This window comes from Helianthus annuus, chromosome 15 (genome assembly GCF_002127325.2).
Source record: "Helianthus annuus cultivar XRQ/B chromosome 15, HanXRQr2.0-SUNRISE, whole genome shotgun sequence".
In the NCBI taxonomy this organism is placed as follows: domain Eukaryota; kingdom Viridiplantae; phylum Streptophyta; class Magnoliopsida; order Asterales; family Asteraceae; genus Helianthus; species Helianthus annuus.
In genome coordinates this window covers 29,416,552-29,436,791 of record NC_035447.2, presented here as the reverse complement: position 1 = coordinate 29,436,791, position 20,240 = coordinate 29,416,552, and positions in this window count along the sequence as shown.

The following is a 20,240-nucleotide window of genomic DNA, read 5'->3' as shown; positions in this document are numbered from 1 at the left end:
TGTTATAAAAAACGGTATTCCAGCCTATAGTCTCCTTTGCGATCAAAATGAAAAAACTCAGGGTCGAGAAGATGTCCAGAATGTTTTTTTTTTGCAGTCTTTATAATCTTATTTCTACAGATAAGCTTTTTCTGAATGTTGGCGGCTCTCTTCCCCTTGATGAAAAATTAAACATATACATGTGAATTAAAGGAATGTTGAATATATGAACAAAAAAAAAAACAGTTTATATAAGATATACTGATTAAGTGGCGAGTATAGATACCTTAACTTTGTGAGTAGATGAAGAACATCCAATATGATCACTTGTGTCGACAGGTAAGGCAGCATTTCCCTTAGTCATATTCTTGACCGTCTCCTTTCTCTCAGAAGTAACTTTACCTTTCTTCTTAACCTGTTGTCATAGAGTAATTTTAATAACCATAGTAATATAACAATCTTTAACACGGTAAACTTACATCTTGTGTTTTATTCAATCGTGAAGACATGCGTCTATTCGACGTGCATTCGGCATTCGTTCGTAACTTCTTCTAAATAATACATTATTGGGTAAATGTAACATCAGTAAACAACATTACTAATAGTTGTAAAACATTAAATTCTTATATGTGTTAAATTAAAAATAAATAATTTTAATAATTTAGTAAGTACCTGAGTAACGGTTCTTCCTTCACCTACAGACACTACTTCTTCATCCTCATAGATGTCCTGGTCAACATTAATGAAAGAATTTGTATAATGCTAAAATAATTAAAACCTTTACTGCTAATACTAAATACATACGTACCTTGAATACATTCTCAACATAATCAGCCTTCGATATCTCAAGCACACTATCATCATTAGATTCAGGTTTCTTCGAAAAGCAAATCTCAGTCTCATCTCTATAAACTACTATGTCAAAAACAACATCATCAATTCTGCTAAACACAAGCAAATCATCCTCCAGTATTCCAACATCTTTACACATTTCCGGCCATCCTCTAGCAAATACAAAGTTCGTATCAACCTTAGACACCTCAACATTCCAATAGGAACCCTTATAACAGATTTGAAATTTGCCACTTGGTGGGCTATTTTCGTAAAATTGTTTAATGAAGCAGTCTTCGATTACCTGCATAAAATTAAAAATAATGAATACTATACGTGAAGTATGTGACTTATGAGAATAAGCATTGACAGATTTAAGATGCAAAAGGATTCAAGTTAAGATCAATAGTCATACCGTAAAACCAAATATTGCATAACGATTAAACATGAAATAAGATTCACCACACATGCCATCAACAAAACATGAAACTTCAAGCCCAAAATCACCTAACACTCTGAAAACCAACAAAGTATCCCTCGGCAAATTGAGATCTTTAACAACACTGTCCCAACCGTCAGTTATTATTGGCGTTGAATTTTCTATTCTGACCCTCACAAACCACTTTTTACCAGACTCATGATAGATTCGCAACTTATTTTATTACCAACAATCTCCCAACTTTTGATTAGCAAAGGCTATAGGTACATCCTATATAAAATTTTTAAGTAGTGTAAGAAAATATAAACTATAACAACTGTTAAATATATATCTCAATAAAAATAAATTATGTATATAAAAACATGTCATACCAGTTTCAAAGATTCTGGGTTATCAAGAAACTTGACAAATGTAGTATACATGACAAAACCTGAATCAGTAAAGATGTTAAAACATTGAAATTAAAAAGTTGGCTTCGAAGATGAACATTAACTTTTTGTATTAACAGAGTATCTACTTAAATTAATCATAGAAACAGAGTATGAGTTAAAAATTTTCTGCAAATAATAACTATTTTAATATGTTATCAACAAATGATTCAAACACCTAACTAAACCCTTCTTGAATGTATAGCAATAAACTTAAAATCGTATTTGTAGCAAGATAGGATTTGAATTTTTTTTGAATTAAAATCGGTTAAACAATATAAAGTATCACAATATGAATTTACATACCAGTTGTTGAAGAAAAAACAACAAAACCTCTAGTGATTCAAGTGTAGAAGACGAAGAATAAGAAAGTTGAAACCCTAGAAATGACTGGGAAGAAGAGATTTTTGAAAGAAGTCAGATGATAGATGTTTGATGTGTAAGAATGCTAAAGAGATAATGACAGTTGTGTTTTCGTTTTCCCATATTTTCAACAAATGAAAAATATTTACACATACACCCCTTATTGAATTTGTTATTTACATTTACAAACTTAATAAAAGATGTCTAACAAAATGTGTTTGGAAACCTCTGTTGGTCGTTGGAAACAGTGTAAGTCAAACAATCACTAGATAAACATAATTTATGACAACAGATGATAACTTTCAGCAATTGTTTTATTTTTAGCTAACATCTGTCCACGTCAGAACCTCTGTTATCATAATGCATGACAGTCAGCAGTCATCACTATAGTAAATGAACAGTCATTAGGAAAAACAGAAATTATGATAACAGACGGTACCATTTAGCAGTGGATGTGTTTTTAGGCAAGCATAAGTTTCAAAAACAGTTGTTTTCAATCAGTGTAACTCAACAGTGGTAAGTCTAACATCTACTATTAGCCCAACCACTGTTAGGAATAACTGAAATAATTAAAATGAAGATGCGACAACAAAGATTAATATTATTTAAATTTATGTCATTTAGTCAACAGTGGTAAATCAAACAGTCGTTAGCATACACAGTTGTTTCATTATCAGCAGATTCTTCAAAAAAACTACTATCAATTATCAAATTTTGAACATTTGTTTTATCTTTGCACTCATCTGTTCACCATCAAACCAACCACTGATGCTATTAAACCTCTGTTGATTTACCAAGCAGATGTTCAGACAGAATTCAACATCAACATAATCTATTAACCATCAAACCAACCGTTGATACTATTAAACCTCTGTTGACTTACCAAACAGATGTTCAGACACAATTCAACATCAACATTATCTCTTCGCCATCAAACCAACCCTTCATATTATTAAACTTCTGTTGACTTACCAATAATTAAACTAAATCAAACTAAAAAACTAAATAAGTAAAACTAAAAGGCAACATAGATTCATAAGTTTAAAATTTATTCATTTATTCATGACATTAAAAGTCCAATAATTACATCACATACTGAACAACATTAAAGTTCAATTCTAACAATAACAGCAAGAATGAAGAAACTTTAGCTTCAACTCCATCGATTGCTGAACCTCTCGATGTATGTCCTTCAGCATCGCCATGAACTCCACGTCTCTATCACCGCACTCTATATTACTAACAACACAAAGCTCACGAACGGAAGTTGAAGGCATGCACATAATATCTCTAGAAACCTGCTCTCTAGTAAATAGGCCAACCTGCAATCCATCAAAACATCTCTTCAACTCTTGAAGAGTAGCCCTGTCTTTATACACCTGTTCCTCGATTTGCCTGATAAAACGCTGCTTGAAATCATCCGATTTTGCATCTGTGAATAAGGCCATTTGAATAAACTATATTACTCGACTTTCCTGAAAGTATGATATCTTCTTAGGAAAACGTGATAAAAAACAGGTGAAGTGACTATAAGTTTATATACTGAACTTTGTAATTATGAAAATGTGTAGATTTAATATATATAAACATATTAATGTAAAATTCAAAACAGCAGTCTTTTAATGCAAAAACCTTTTCAAAACCCCAACTTTTATGGGAAAACCGTAAAATTAAATACCAAGAAACCCAAGGGACAAAATATCAAAACTCAAATAACAAAAGCAGATTATGAAAATTACAATTAAACTCTTCATTTACCATGTAAACGCGTTTTTAAACTCTATAAAAAACCGATGATTAGTTTTGATTCAAAACATCAACAACTCGTCCTACAAACCACTTTCTGTCAAAAATAGTTCCAAATCAGAAAACCTACAAAAAATCTACATGGCAAAGTTTAGTTTCTACCACTGGTCAGACACCAGCGATCTTAAAACACAATTCTCGATGTGGTCACTCAAAGAACAAAGAACAGACCAAGAACTAAACAGGAAAGTCGACATAATCAACAACACTAATGACAACAAAACCTGGAACAACATAGCATTGCTCGATGAAGTCCTCCACTCTCCTCCATCAGACTTCCAGAGGAATGCAGAAGAGTTTCTTACACAACTTCTAGAACAAGATCAGAAAATCTGCAACATGCTAACTGACCTGAAATTGAAAAGAGAGCATGAAATCACATGGAGAAAGGCTAGAGTCTACGAAATCTTAGCAAATGTTAACCCTAGCGTGTAATACTTTATAAATATTTCATTAAATTCATATTTTTCTATGTATTAGTTCATTTTAATAATATAAACATGCATCTTAACAGTTAATAAAAAATAAGAAACAAACCTAAAATGCAAAGGTCTCTTCTCAACTGGTGTAGCACAACTGACTTTTTCACGATAGAAGATACATATCGTCGGTTGAAGTTGCAACTCTCCCATCAAAGAATGTAACACATGCAACTTTTCACGATGTTGCAACAATTATATTCCAACATCGATATTAAAAGGTTGATGTGTGATGGCCAACATCATTGAAACGATGATGTTGGAACAATGATACCCAAACGATAACATGTAAATAGAATCATCAAACATTCGAACAAAGAAGTGTAATCGGAGAATAGCGGCTGAATCACGAGAAAGATGCATTTGAGAGAGAGAGAGAGAGAGACACGCTTGCAGATATCAGCGAGAGAGATTTGGATGTGGAGCCAGATAATTATGTCTTATTTATAGAATTAGAAAATATGGTTTGAATTTTGAATATGGTTTGAATTTTGAATGTGGAGCCAGAATTTGAATTGGGAACAGATGTTTGATTATAAAATGTTGAGGACAGATGTTGATTAGAGAGAGTAATTGATTGAAGAAGATGATATGTTATATATCTAGAGCCACTGTAATTTTGAATTTTGAATTTGGAGCCATAATATTGAATCGTCAGAGGTTTTGAAGTTTGAATTTTTAATCATCAGTGGTTTGGTTACAGTGGTTTGATTACATTCATTTGAATGGGCAGACCTTTGAATGGACAATGGTTTTGATTACAGTGGCTTGAATGGACAGTGGTTCGTATTATAACAGAGATTTTGAATGGGCGGACCTTTGGAATCTAAATGTGGGCCACCTTTGAATTTTAAACTCTTTTAATATTAGGGTTTATGATGTAATAATGACATAAGAAAAGCCTTGTTGGACACTCTCTCCTGCTGACACATCAGCTTTTCTTATGTCACTTGGATTTCTCCTTTTATAGAAAGTATAGATAGCGGTAAGACCCGTGTGCAAACACGGGTCATTTCTTAGAAAACCATGCATAACATATAGTGACAAGAGAGTAAAAAAATAATTACTGCAGACTTGCAAAATTGATATACACTAATGGTCAATAGATTTATTCAACAGCAATTCCATTATGTTGATAGCAAACTATTGTTGTCTATTAACTGTTAAAAACCTCTGTTGCTTTCCAACAGACTTTCCTAAAAAAGGTTATCCATTATCTCCAACATAACTTGCCAGATGGATAGATATTAAACAGATATGCATGTTAGTCAACCTATGTTAAAAAGGTCAGTCAACAGAAATTACAAAGGTTAGTAAACATATGTTAAGAGAATAATGTTATTAACAAAGAATTTAGTACTCTCATTAAAAATGAGAGCTACAAACACAAGTCGTTTCTTAGACAAACATGCATAACACATATTAATAGAACATATAGATACGTGCATAGATATTGTACCAAAACGTGTTATCTATTATAGCTAAAAGACAACTATAAACATAGATTATCGGTTAATATATCAATTACATACAATTTAACTGTTTACCCAAAAAGACAATATAAACTGTTTATAGACATACGTACTTCTAGGAGGTTGAATACAACTTAAAGATCAACAAACATTAACTACAAAAACACAATCACCTGCCTCAACAACTTTAAGCAAAACTAAATCAAGTAATGCAGCGGAATTAAAATGGAAATAAACTTTGCACAAAATCAAACAGGGGAAATGCTTTCAACACACATTTTAAAATAGAACCGAATGATTGAATTTATTTCAAGATCAAGTATTTCTTCAATAATCCGTTTAACCCCTACTTTCACAACGTAATCCTCTGTTTCTTTATCTGCTGCTGTTATTTTATCCATCTCGTTTTGATTCCTTCTTTGGTAAAGGATGGCAGCAGGTGGAGCAGTGGATCTCCTGAATTGTTGCTTTTGCGGCTCAGCTGAAACCACCGCTTCAGGATAATCAGGCTTTTGTGGAATATTAGGATTTTTCTTCCTTAGTTCTTCCAGCCTTTTGTAAGATGCAAACACTTTATCCTGTTTCCATCTTAACACTTGATTCTTTGACCCAAAAGCAGCTGTAATCAGCTCTTCTTTCATCCTCTGAAGCTGCAGAGTCCTTTCTGGTACATTTTTCTTAAACTTTGCCCAGATAGGAGCAGTCTGCTTCACCTTGTTTTTGATCATATCTTGAATTCTGGCTGCTTCACTTTCAAGCTCACTAATGGTCCATTCTTTGTACATGTACCTTTCTCCTTTATACGTGTAACACCTCGTAAATTCATGTCCAATATTATATCAACACGTGTCATGAGCTTTAAATGTGTAAAGAATTACTTTAGAGGGACTAAAGTTGACAAACAAAGAAAGTATGTGTATAAAAGGATTCAAAGTGTCAACAATGGATAAATGTACCTTTCAATAACCCTACACGACGTTTATACCCTTAAACGAATGAATAATGAAGCGTATGAAGCCGTTTGTGGAAAAAAGTGAGAGTTTACAAACCGCAAGGGTTAAAAGTGTCAACATATTTAATTTATACCTCTGAGTGATCTTTTAGCGAACCTGAAGCTTTGTAACGATTAATTATGCTCACTAGAATAAGTCATAAAAATTTCACAAGGTTTCGTTTCCGTATGAGAAAGTTATGCTAACATTCGTATGCAAGGGGTTAAAAGCGTCAACGTTGAAATTTAAGGCTTTTCGGGTGAACATAAATCTAACCAAGGACTTAGCAAAGCTTGGTTATGTCTTGGAGCCTTTAGAAATTAACTTAGAGGGTCAAAAGTGCAAAAATATAAGTTAAAACCACTTTAAAAAGGATCAGGGACCAAAAGTGCAAAAGCTGACAAACTTATAACCTGAACTCGGGAATGATACCGGCCGCGTAAGACACACAGGTCTTTTACGCGGGCCGCGTAAAAGCCTGCAGCGAGCAAAAAACAGGCAGATGCCTGTTTTGCAGGTTGCACCGCCTTTGGAAGCCATTTTCTCGATACCAGGGGCCTGAACCAATGTTTTCTCATGCATAGGGACACATGGGACCATCATAAAACATCTGTAGACTTGCTTGGCATCATCTTATGAGATTAAAGTTCCTATATAAGGAACATAAATTGCATCACATGCACTTTATCATTTCTAAATCATTCAAGGCATTTTTCTGGAGCTCCCTGGTTAGCAAACAAGTCTCCTTAAGTTCCATAACCGTGATTAGGAATATTGTAAGCTTTCTTAACATCTATTAATTCAGTTTTACTTAGTATAAAGGCCTAAAGTCAAACCGTCGTAATTAAGGTTTGACTTAGTGATTAATCACTAATGGTCCAGTCAATTCTTGAATTGAAAGTACCTATAAGTTGGTAATTATGTGGGCAATAAACCCTTAAAAGGGCACCCTCTGATTCCCACTCTTACTAGGTCAATTGTCGGGTCAAAGTTAATTATAAAAAGTCAACAGAAAGCAAATTTTCGCATAAACACATAATTAGCAATGTAAAAGCCATGCAACCTGTTTTATCATTAATATAACTTGGTAATTAATGTAAGAACATGTCTAAACATGTTCAACCCGAAAATTTTGAGTTTAAGCTCGGTTCGGAACCGGAAGTCGCAAAAATAGACTTTTGCTTTGACTTTCAGTTCTGGCCCATTAGAGCATAGTTTAGAAATGCCTTAGAGCTTTATTAGGACCATGTTACATGTTAGTATAACCCTCTGTGATTATACAACTTGGTTCATTAGTTATCCGATTCATATGCATGTTTCCGTTATGTGCCTAAATGATGACCGTTATGCCCTTTTGACCCTAAAATGATATTTTTGAAAATGTAAAAGAATAGAAACCTTTATTACTAATTTATAAACTTGCCCTAAAAATTTGACATCAGTTTGAGGTCTAAATTAGGAGTTATACTCAATAGCGTAATTAGAAAGCTTTTTATTAATTAAACGACGTAATTAGCATATAGCCTATTTAAACCCAAATTTTTATACCAAACTTTTTACCTACTGATATAAAATAATATTTTGGGATTTCTGAAGATTTTTATTTATTTTTAGGCTGAGCATAGGGTTATAGCTTTAACTCGGTAATTGTGGGTTTTGCCCTTTTGGCCTATAAAATAAGTTTTACAAATCATTTTGACACCAAACTTTTTGCTACTGATTTTATATGATAAATAAAACATTTTAAGCTTTCTGGAATGATAAAAATATCAGCTTTTCTTATAAAACCCGGAAATCGCTTAAAACCGTCTTTTTACGCGTTTTAAGCGCATAGTATGTATTAAAACTGTTTTAAATATATAAGACTTAATACCTACTGATATTTTTAGTAAATTTTTATAATTTAATAGTAAGCAAAAGTTTTAAACTCAGATTTCCAGATTTGACCTTTAAACCCTATGTGAAATTACCAAAACGCCCCTTTGGTGCATAATTTGGTTATAAATGATAAATTTCACATATATGTAATACCCTACTGATATAACTTATTAAATTAAGTATTTTTACTGATTATATCAGACCTGGAACTCAGATTAATATTTAAACCCTTTTATAACCTTTAAAATGACCAAAATACCCCTACGGGGCATAATTTGAGTTTAAATTGGTTTTGGGCATAATGGAAGATATCTTACTGATGTCACAACATATTTAAGGCATATTAGCTTAGGAAACCTGTATATGACTCTTATGGTTACCCGTTATGCGTTTTTCGCTTTCGGTTCGGTTTATGTAACTAGTTTGCATAAATTGACCGAAACGGGTCAAACCTTATCATTTTTGTCTCAAAGTCCAGAATGTGTTTAGTTTACCCATATTATACAAGTCTTCAAACTTGTTGGGTCTAAATCACATTCTATTCCGGTCTTCGCTTAATCGTGCGTTTGAACCGTATAGCTTCCTTTAAAACTAACCGGTCTAAGTTTAGGCTTAATTAAGACCCATTAGGAATCTATTAGGTTATTAAAAACCTTCGTTCCAGATTAGGAGCCCAGTAAAAGCTACTTGCACTTGTTGTTTGTGATTTATACTTGCTCAGGTAAATACTTTTAACTTATTTCCCCTTATACGGGCTTGGGGTATGGTATATAAAATACTGCTTGGTCGGGCATTGAATTTTTAATTGTATGAAGGTTAATTTACTGAAATGACCCGTTTAAATTGTTTTGTTTTCTTAAAGCCTTTTGGGGGTTAATGACCATGTCCCGGATATCCTTGGCATCATTCATAGAGTGGCCACGACCTTAGCACGGGGTGTAGGCATACACCTGCCAGTGCATATATATATATAAAAAGGTATAACCGTCGGTTTCGAGAATAACTCGCCGCGTGACTATATCATGTGGTGTGTCTATTAATCTTTAACCCGGTGTTCAACCCGGGCTACTGAACGTATAACGAACATGTAATTCTTTTACAAGTTTATATATAAATAATTATCCCAAGTTATAAAATATTTTGTGCCTTGTGCATTCATTTTCGCTCTTTATATATTTCCTTGTTGTTATCTTTGCTTATGTTGACAGGGTTAATCATGCCGCCAAGATTTAGAAGGGGAAGAGGAAAGGCTCTAGTCACTGGCCACGGTCATGAGGTCGGGTCATCACACAGAAAAACCTCATCAGTAACAATGAGTACGAGTCCTCAGGAGCATTGGAGGACGTATATAGAGCCAGCGAGGCGATCCGTCTCGCTAAGTTCGTCACCATCCTATCTCCATTCTTTTGGGCCCCAATCTGAAAATGAGCCCCACGACTCACACCATTCTTTCATCCCTCTCCAGCGATCCAACTCTCACCATTCCTTCAATGACCCCACACCTTACTTTCAGAGCCGGTTCAACCCGGAAAACCTCGTTGAAGAACCAGTGGGTTTCAACCCATTGGGATCTGAAGACCACTTTTCTAGCGACCATGCAATGGACATGGATGAGGACACCGATCCTGCAGAGCCACCATCCGGAACCCCTACGCACCCCATCGAAATTTCTGATGGGTCATCGTTTCATGGATCACCTTACCGTGGTCCAGACAGCTGCCAGGCGAGATTCCCCCAATATGACTGGGTATTTACACCCTCGTACCATTCATCGCCTCACCAGCAGTAGCAGCAACAGCAGGATCCCGCCGAGGATTCTCATTTTGTCACGGTCACTCCGCCGCCACCACCACCAGTTCAGCAGCCGCCTCCCGAGCCACCGAGGCGAAGAAGATTAAACGCACGGATGTCCGTGCGAGGAGAAGTGCGTATCAGCACCCCTCAACCTTCCAGTGGCAGCCACTACCCGCCACTCCATGAAGACCTGCAGATGGGTGGGCCTTCAAACCCCATCTCCGAGGTAGACTCCGCGCCTGTAGCGCCACCACCGTTGGGTTTTGGTAACCCAATTCCTGCATACGCTGGCTCAGCAGCGTATAATCCCTTTGAGCAGCCGGCCCACACCAACTACAACTATGCTGATGTTGACCCATACTAGGCAGCATGGGACTACAATGCTCTCCACCCTGAGGGGCCCTATGGAGCTCCCTGGGGAGTGGGATACCCAGCTTATGGGTACCAACAACTGTCGCCTCCTCAACCTCCACATCAGCAGCCGCTGCAGCCGCAATTGATACCGCCAGAGCAACAACAGGAGGTTCTCCAAAGGTTGAGCCAGGTAGAGCGGGAGGTACGTGAAGAGCGTAGAAGCCACCAGGGATTTTTGAAGGGTTTAGCAAGCTTGATCAAGGGGAAGAGCAAGAGGGATTTTTGAATTCCTTATTTATTTATTTATTTATTTATTTATTGTAACTTCCTTATTCAATCAAGTCCCTGCGTGGACATCATTTTCTGTATTCAGTCCCTGCGAGGACTTGTATTCTTGTTTAGCCCCTGCGTGGGCATGTCTTTTCTGTTTAAACCCCTGCGTGGGCATGTCTTTCTGTTAAGTCCCGTTTAGGGCATTATTGTACTCTTTTATTTAAAATTATGGAATGTGTTAAATTTTCATTATCATTGCATGCATGAATATAAAATGTAAAATAAAAATAAAATACCATTCCTTTTAAAAATAAATATGCCATTATATATTAAATAAATCTTAAAGGCAAAACCTAGTCCATGTGTCATAATAAGACAGGGCCATGATGGTAGTTCCTTATTAAGATGCAGATTCTTGTTAACATCTGAAAACATGTTAACACTCCTGGCAAAATGTGATTCGATAAAATCGCATAAGTCATCCTTATATTGGATTCTTCCAGTTTCTATTATTATATTAAACATCCAATAGGGATGTAATGCCTACGGGCTATACCCATTGTCATATAAGACAAAAGACAGTTGTGGTCTTCGACCCCCTGTCAAGAAGAGGTAATAAACTATGATTAAAACCTCAATACCTTGATCCTATAAGATCATGAATAAAAATTTAAAACTGTCCATGTGACTTGACCTTTTGTGCGAATAATATATTTTAATTATAACTAAGGATTATTATAATGAAAAATCCTGAATATATATGCTTAACAAATTAATCAAAATGGTTTCTTAAATACCATGATTAATAAATCATCTAGAATGATAGAACTGTTATAGACCTCTAAATAAATTAAAATCATTATTTTATGTAGCAATCAAGCTACATGCCTGGGTCAGACGAAGTCAACAGCCACCCCAGGGATAATCATGACACTTCCAGAGTCAACATAGCGGGAGCGGAATTACATGCATTGATAGATAATGCTATTACGCGAGCTCTGGATAGACAGTTCAAAGAATCCAGTGGTACCCAGGTCAGGATTCAGACAGTACCACACTCTAGAATTCATACCGCTCACAAGAGTGATTCTCATCACTCATCAAACCAGAGGAGTGTTCTATCTAAGAGAATTGTGTTAAATCAAGAACCACGTGCTAAGGGTTGCACCTATAAATATTTTGTCTCCTGTAAACCCAGGGATTTCACTGGGGAGAAAGGAGTTGTCGACTGTATGACATGGTTGGATGAAATGGACACCATGGTTGATATCAGTGGTTGCGCTGATAAGGATGTTGTAAACTTTATATCTCAGTCATTCAAAGGTGAGGCACTAGCTTGGTGGAGATCTTTGATCCAAGCCACTGGGAAGATCCCATTGTACAATCTGACATGGGATCAGTTTGTTGCTCTCATTAAGGAAAACTACTACCCTCAACATGAGGTTGAAAAGATTGAGGCTGATTTCTTGTCACTGGTTATGAAAAACCTGGATTGTCAAGCCTACCTTACAAGCTTTAACACGATGTCAAGGTTGGTGCCTTACCTTGTGACACCAGAACCCAAGCGGATAGCTCGTTTCATTGGGGGTTTAGCCCCAGAAATTAAGGCGAGTGTGAAGGCCTCTAGACCAGCTACTTTTTGGTCTGCAGCTGATATATCATTGTCTCTTACTCTGGACGCGGTCAGGCAGCGATCGCTAAGAAACACCGATGCTGAAAAGAGGAAGCGTGAGGATGATAACTCACGACGTTCAGATAAGAAACACAAAGGGGATTCCGACCACAAAAAGGGTTCTGGATCTAAGAAAGATGGTCAACAGACGGGTGACAAGCCCAAGTGTAAAATCTGTAAGAAGCACCATTTCGGGAAGTGCAGATACGAGTCGAAATCCCAATCACAGCCAAGGGCTTGTGGGATTTGTAAATCCTTTGAGCACAAGACATTAGATTGCAAGAAAATAAAGGACGCAACGTGCTACAACTGCAACGAGAAAGGGCACATCAAGTCCAACTGCCCGAAGTTTGCGAAGAAGGCTGAGGATGGGAAAAAGACCAATGCTAGGGTCTTTCAGATGAACGCACAGGAGGCGATCCAGAACGACAATGTGATAACAGGTACCTTCCTTAGTAAGCAAGGTCATGGTCCCTTCACGTGTCCGAGATACTCGTTTTATTTTAAAAAGGGCGTTACGGTCAACTTTTAAGTAATTAACGGAAATGCGTAAAAGACTCGGACAAACAACGAACCGGTCACAGAGGGTGATACCATCACGTGACCTGGTCCTAAGAGAGTCCTAAAGCATATCTACATGTCTAAAACGGGTCAGAGCTGAAGTCAAAGCAAAAGTCAAACTTTTGCGACATTCGGCTCCGAACTGGGTCAATATATCAAATGGCCGAATCAAACGAGTTTAGACAAGTTTATATACTTAATATCATGTTTTATGAGTGTTCAAACAGGTTTCATATCATCTATATTACAGATTATGCAAGAATCGCAAAAATGACTTTCTGTTGACTTTTTAAGTATACGTTTGACTCGGCATTTGAACTAGTTAGAGTGGTGATCAGGGGGAACCATTTTAGGGGTTTATTGCCCACATAAATACCAACACATAACTACTTTCAATTCGAGATATGACTGAGCCATTAAGGATTTATCTCGAAGTCAAACCGTAGTTACGACGGTTTGATTTTTAGCTATATTACTAAGTAAAACTAAACCACAAAAGCTTTAAACAACTTACAGAAGCTTGAGCACTATTTAGGATGATAGAATAAAGCTTGGAAGCTCCAGAGATGATCAAGAGAATGTGTTTTTGAGGTGTGGTGAACTTATGCATACAATAGGCTTATTTATAGTACACAACTTGCCTCTAGATCATTACAACACATACTACAAATGAGTATGGATGAATGGCAGGTGTCCTAAGGTGTTATGGGTCGAGTAGGGGACGCCCATACCTCTGGGAAACCCATTCTTAAATGTTTTACCGCTTTAAACAGCCAACAGCCAACTTTCTGTCGCTGGGCATCGCTTACGGACCATATGGCTTGGGCCTTGCGGTCCGTAAGCCTGTGGCGGAGACAAGCTTAATCATTCACCCCTTTACGGTCCGTAAGGCAGGACCCTTGCGGTCCGTAAAGGTTGTTTTTAAATCTTTTTCAATCGTTTTGTAATGATTAACAAAATCTTGTAATTAGTAACGAAATCTTTGGTAATTAATAACCTGACCTTTCGGGTTTGAAGGGGTAACTTTGCGATTTGGCCCTCGATTATTTACAACTAAGGGCCTCGTGTTATTTACCCGCACTGTTAAGTCCCCGGTTATCTTGTTAATTATTCGGAAAGCCTTAACTTTCATTGTTGACGCTTTTAACCCTTCTCGTACGAATTTGATCATAACTTTCTCGTTTTAAAACGGAACTTCGCGGAATTTATACAGTATATTCTAGTGAGCGTATTTTACTGTTACAAAGCCTCGGGTACGTCAAAGGGTCACTCAGAGGTATAATTAAACATGTTGACACAGTTAACCCCTGCAGCTTGTAATCTCTCACTTTCTTCCGCGTTTCGCTTCCGTACGATCCATGATTTATTCGTTTGAAGGTACGAGCATCGTTTAGGGTTACTATACAATATACTTACCCTTGTTTGACATTTATAACCCTCGAATTTACATACTTTCACGGTTTGTCAACATTAGTCCTTTATTTAATATTAAATGCCACGTGTAAACTCAAGACACGTGTCAATACATTATTGGACACAAAATTTCGAGGTGTTACATCCTCACCCCCTTAAAATAAATCTCGACCCGAGATTTACTCAAACAAATAGGGATATTTCTCTTTCATCGTGGATTCAACTTCCCACGTGAATTCGGGACCTCTCCGGGCATCCCATTTAACCTTTACTATCGGTACATGCTTTCTTCGAAGCTTTTTCACCTGTCGGTCTTCAATCGACAAGGGCTTCTCCACAAACTTCAAGCTCTCATCTATATGCACATCTGTGTGTGGGATCACTAATGATTCATCAGCGAAGCACTTCTTTAGATTGCAGATGTGGAACACATTATGAATTCCATTGAGCTCTTCCGGTAAGTTCAACTTATAGGCAACTGACCCGACACGTTCGATAACCTCAAAAGGTCCCATGTATCGCGGGCTCAGTTTACCCTTCTTACCGAAGCGCATCACCCCCTTCCAGGGTGATACCTTTAGAAACACTTTTTCACCTACATCGAAGTGAAAATCCTTACGCTTTGGGTCAGCGTAGCTTCTCTGCCTATCACGGGCAGCCTTGAGACGTTCCCGAATCTGGACAATCTTGTCCGTTGTCTCGAAAACTATCTCTGGTCCTGATAATTGGACCTCTCCCACTTCCGCCCAACAAACAGGCGATCTACACTTCCTACCGTATAATGCCTCGAAAGGCGCAGCCTTTATGCTGGTATGGTAGCTATTGTTGTAGGAGAATTCGATTAGGGGTAGGTTCTTATCCCAACTACCACCTAAATCGATAGCACATGCTCGCAGCATGTCTTCTAACGTTTGAAAAGTACGCTCACTCTGGCCGTCTGTCTGAGGATGGTAAGCCGTACTAAAGTTCAAACGTGTGCCCAAAGATTGTTGGAAACTCTTCCAGAAATGTGACGTGTATCTAGTATCTCGATCAGAGATAATAGACACAGGTATGCCATGTAAGGCGACAATCTTATCAACATATAACTGGGCCAATGTATCGGAGCTATAAGTCTCCTTGATGGGTAAAAAATGAGCTGACTTAGTCAGTCGATCGACTATAACCCATATTGTGTCGTTTCCTTTGCTCGTTTTTGGTAACTTGGTGATAAAATCCATAGTTACGCACTCCCATTTCCATTCAGGAAGTTCAGGCTGTTGTAGCAAGCCAGATGGCTTTTGATGCTCAGCCTTGACTTGCGCACAAGTCAAGCATTTGGCTACATAAGCGGCTACAGACTTTTTCAAGCCTATCCACCAATAGTTTGCCTTTAAATCCTGATACATTTTATCTGCTCCAGGATGGACAGAATATTTGGAACTATGGGCTTCCTGGAGGATAACATCTCGTAGTCCTCCATAAATAGGAACCCATATCCGCCCATTCAATCTCAAAAGTCCATCCTTGTGAAGAGTTAACTGCTCCTCAGTTACTCCTAACTTTTCCTTACGATAATTAGCTTCCAACACAGCCTCTCGCTGTGCAGCTAATATCCTTTCAATCAAGTTATTATTTACTTCCATTCTCCTAGCATTGATTCGGATGGGTTTCATCCTTTCTTTCCGGCTCAGGGCATCAGCGACTACATTCGCCTTGCCGGGATGGTACTTGATCTCACAATCATAATCGTTCAAGGTCTCCATCCAACGGCGTTGCCTCATGTTTAGCTCCTTCTGATTGAACAAATGTTGAAGGCTTTTGTGATCTGAATAGATCACAAACTTGATTCCGTATAGATAATGCCTCCACAGTTTTAGCGCGAATACAACGGCACCCAGCTCCAAGTCATGGGTGGTGTAATTCTTTTCGTGCACCTTTAACTGTCGTGAAGCATAGGCAATCACCTTGCCTTTCTGCATGAGCACACACCTCATGCCAGTGTGTGACGCGTCGCAGTAAACTACGAACTCTTCGGTACCTTCTGGTAGCGTCAACACAGGAGCGTTGCTCAGCCTTTGTTTCAAAATATCAAAGGATTCTTGCTGCTTAGGGCCCCAAACAAACTTTTCCTTCTTCTTGGTTAGAGAAGTTAAGGGCGCAGCGATCCTTGAGAAATTCTCAATGAATCTCCTGTAGTATCCTGTCAATCCCAGGAAACTACGGATCTCTGTGGGCGTCTTTGGCTCTTGCCAATTCATGACCGCCTCTACCTTAGCGGGATCCACCTGGATACCACGCTCGCTTACGACATGTCCAAGAAATTGGACTTCTCGTAGCCAGAATTCACATTTAGAGAATTTGGCATAGAGTTTCTCACGATGCAGCAATTTAAGAATACATCGTAGATGTTTCTCATGGTCAGCTTCGTTCTTTGAATAGATAAGAATGTCGTCGATGAATACGATGACGAATTTGTCCAAGTACGGCTTACAGACGCGATTCATGAGATCCATGAACGCAGCCGGTGCATTTGTGAGCCCAAAAGGCATCACTAGGAACTCGTAGTGACCGTAGCGAGTCCTAAATGCTGTTTTATGCGCGTCTTCATCTCTGACCTTCAGCTGATGGTAGCCCGACCTTAAGTCGATCTTCGAGAAATAGCTAGCCCCTTGCAATTGATCAAACAAATCGTCGATCCTTGGCAATGGGTACCTATTCTTTATCATGACTTTATTAAGTTCACGATAATCGATGCACAGACGCATCGATCCGTCCTTTTTCTTCACAAACAGGACAGGTGCTCCCCCGGGAGACGAACTAGGCTTGATGAAACCTTTTGCTACCAGTTCATCCAGCTGGGTCCTCAATTCCTTCATTTCAGTCGGTGCTAGCCTGTAGGGTGCTCTAGCAATGGGAGCTGCTCCAGGGATGATATCTATTCTGAATTCCACTTGCCTATCTGGTGGCAACCCAGGTAGATCTTCGGGGAAAACTTCTGGATACTCCGAAATGACAGGAATGTCCTCTATCCTTGGTTTGGGCTCTTCGATAATCATTTGTGCCATGTAGATGACAGCCTCTTTTTAAGCATCTTGAAGCCTTGAGCATAGTTACGTTCTCGGGCAATCCATACTGTGTATCCCCTCGAATTGTGAGCGATTCACCAGTCAGGGTCTTTAGCACAATTTGTTTTCAATTGCAGACGATCTGGGCCTGGTTGTGTGATAACCAGTCCATGCCCAGAACGATGTCAAAACCAGCCAGATTAAAGGGAAGTAGAGATAGAGGAAAAGAATGGTTCTTAATGGATATCATACATCCCTCTAATATAGTGGAGACGGTTTCTACAGTGCCGTCTGCTAGCTCTACCTCGTATTTCACATTTAGGCTTTTGATAGGCATGTTCAGTATTTTGCAAAATTTTTGATCTACAAAGGATTTATCAGCGCCTGAATCGAAAAGTACTCTTGCAAATATATTATTCACGAGAAAAGTACATGTGATTACGTTGTCGTCCTGCAACGCTTCCTTCACATCCATTTTGAAGACTCTAGCGTTATTCTTTTTGGTTTCTTCAGTCTTCTTGGCGATCTTGGGGCAGTTGCTCTTGATGTGCCCCTTTTCACTACAGTTGTAGCAGGTCGCGTCTTTAATCTTTTTACATTCCACAGTCTTGTGGTCTCTGGACTTGCACAGCCCACAAGTATGCGTCTTTGACTGGGACTGTGAGTTCGGCCCAAACCTGCATTTCCCAAAGTGGAATTTTTGGCAGTTTTTGCATTTGGGCTTCTCTCCGGTTTGTTGCCCATCTTTTCTCGATTCTGTTCCTCTCTTGCCATCACCGTTCCCACGGTGCTTCTTTCCCGACCATCGCGAGGTATCATCCTCACGCTTCCTCTTTTCGGCCTCTTTGTTCCTCTGTGATCTCAGTCGGACCGCGTCCATCGTGAGGGACAAAGAGAGGTCAGTCACAGACCTGAAGGTCGTTGGCCGAGAGGCCTTCACACTAGCCTTTATCGCGGGTTCTAACCCCCCGATAAAACGAGCAATCCTCCTTGGTTCCGGGGTGACTAGATATGGAACCAATCGAGACATCGTGTTGAAGCTCGTTAAGTAGGCCTGGCAGTCCAGATTTGTCATCACCAATGACACAAAATCGGACTCTATCTTCTCCACCTCATGCTGAGGGCAGTAATTTTCTTTGATGAGAGAAACGAATTCCTCCCACGTCATGCTGTAAAGCACAGCTTTTCCCGAGGCCTGAACCAGCGCCCTCCACCAAGCTAGGGCCTCGCCCTTAAACGACTGCGACACAAACTTCACTACATCCCTTTCCGCGCAGCCACTGATGTCCACCACTGTGTCCATCTCATCCAGCCATGTCATACATTCGACGGCACCCTTCTCCCCCGTAAAGTCTCGGGGTTTACAAGACACAAAGTACTTGTATGTGCAGCCCCTGGCACGGGAAGCATCAGTATACTCCCTTTCGCGACGAACACTATTTTCGTTTGACGAGTGATTGTCGTCGTCCTTCTTGGGCTTGGACGAGTGGTTATCGTCGTCCTTCTTGGGTTTGGATGGTGGTTTGCTGTGGGATTTTGATTGTGTCTTTGGTTTTGATGGTGGTTTGGAAACTGTTCTGCTTCGAGATTCTGTATATTGTAGATCCAGAGCTGCTTGCACAGCGTTGTCGACAAGAGCCTTGAGTTGAGCGCCCGTTAGATTTATTTGGGCATTATCATAATCATCTTCATTTGTATGACTATTTCCTCCATTAGGATTCGCCATAGTAGCTTGTATCTGCTGCAGAAGATAATGAAAATTCTATTTAGGAGTTTATTATTGAATTGTCTTTTATGGCAATTCATTAACCATGGTAACGAAGACCATATCCGGTTAATCTGTTACTCACTTTTATTTAGGATTTGAACATACTTATCCTAATCATAATTAATATTGCTTGTGGCATAAAAGCCTAGTCACGAGGACGTTATTATAATATTAGCCGAGATTTCGGAGAATCAAGGTATGAAGGTTTGAACCGTAGTCCTTTTACTCCTTCTGACAGGGAGTCCTAAACCACCACTGTCTTTTGCCTTATTATGACAATATGTATGGCCCGTAGGCATTACATCACTAACGGATGTTTGATAGTTCGGCCCGTAGGCGCTACATCGCTAATGGATGTTTAAACGAGTGATCATATTCATTGATGATTTAACCCATGATTTACTATATCATTAATTTGGGCTTTGGAATCCTTTTAGAGGACTCTTGCATAAGAATGGCGTGTGTAATTTTAACGAATCACATCTGCCATGATTTTTAACATGCTTACAGAGGTTAACAGGGGATCTGAATCTTTTAATTAGGTCTTACCATCTTGGCCGGATCTTAAAAGACACCTGGCTAGGTTTCACTCTGAAGATTCTTTATTTGGGCAGATCAAATTAAAAGGAATGATTTTGATTTATTTCATATATAGTAATAACAAAATGAAATTCATAATATAACATTCCAT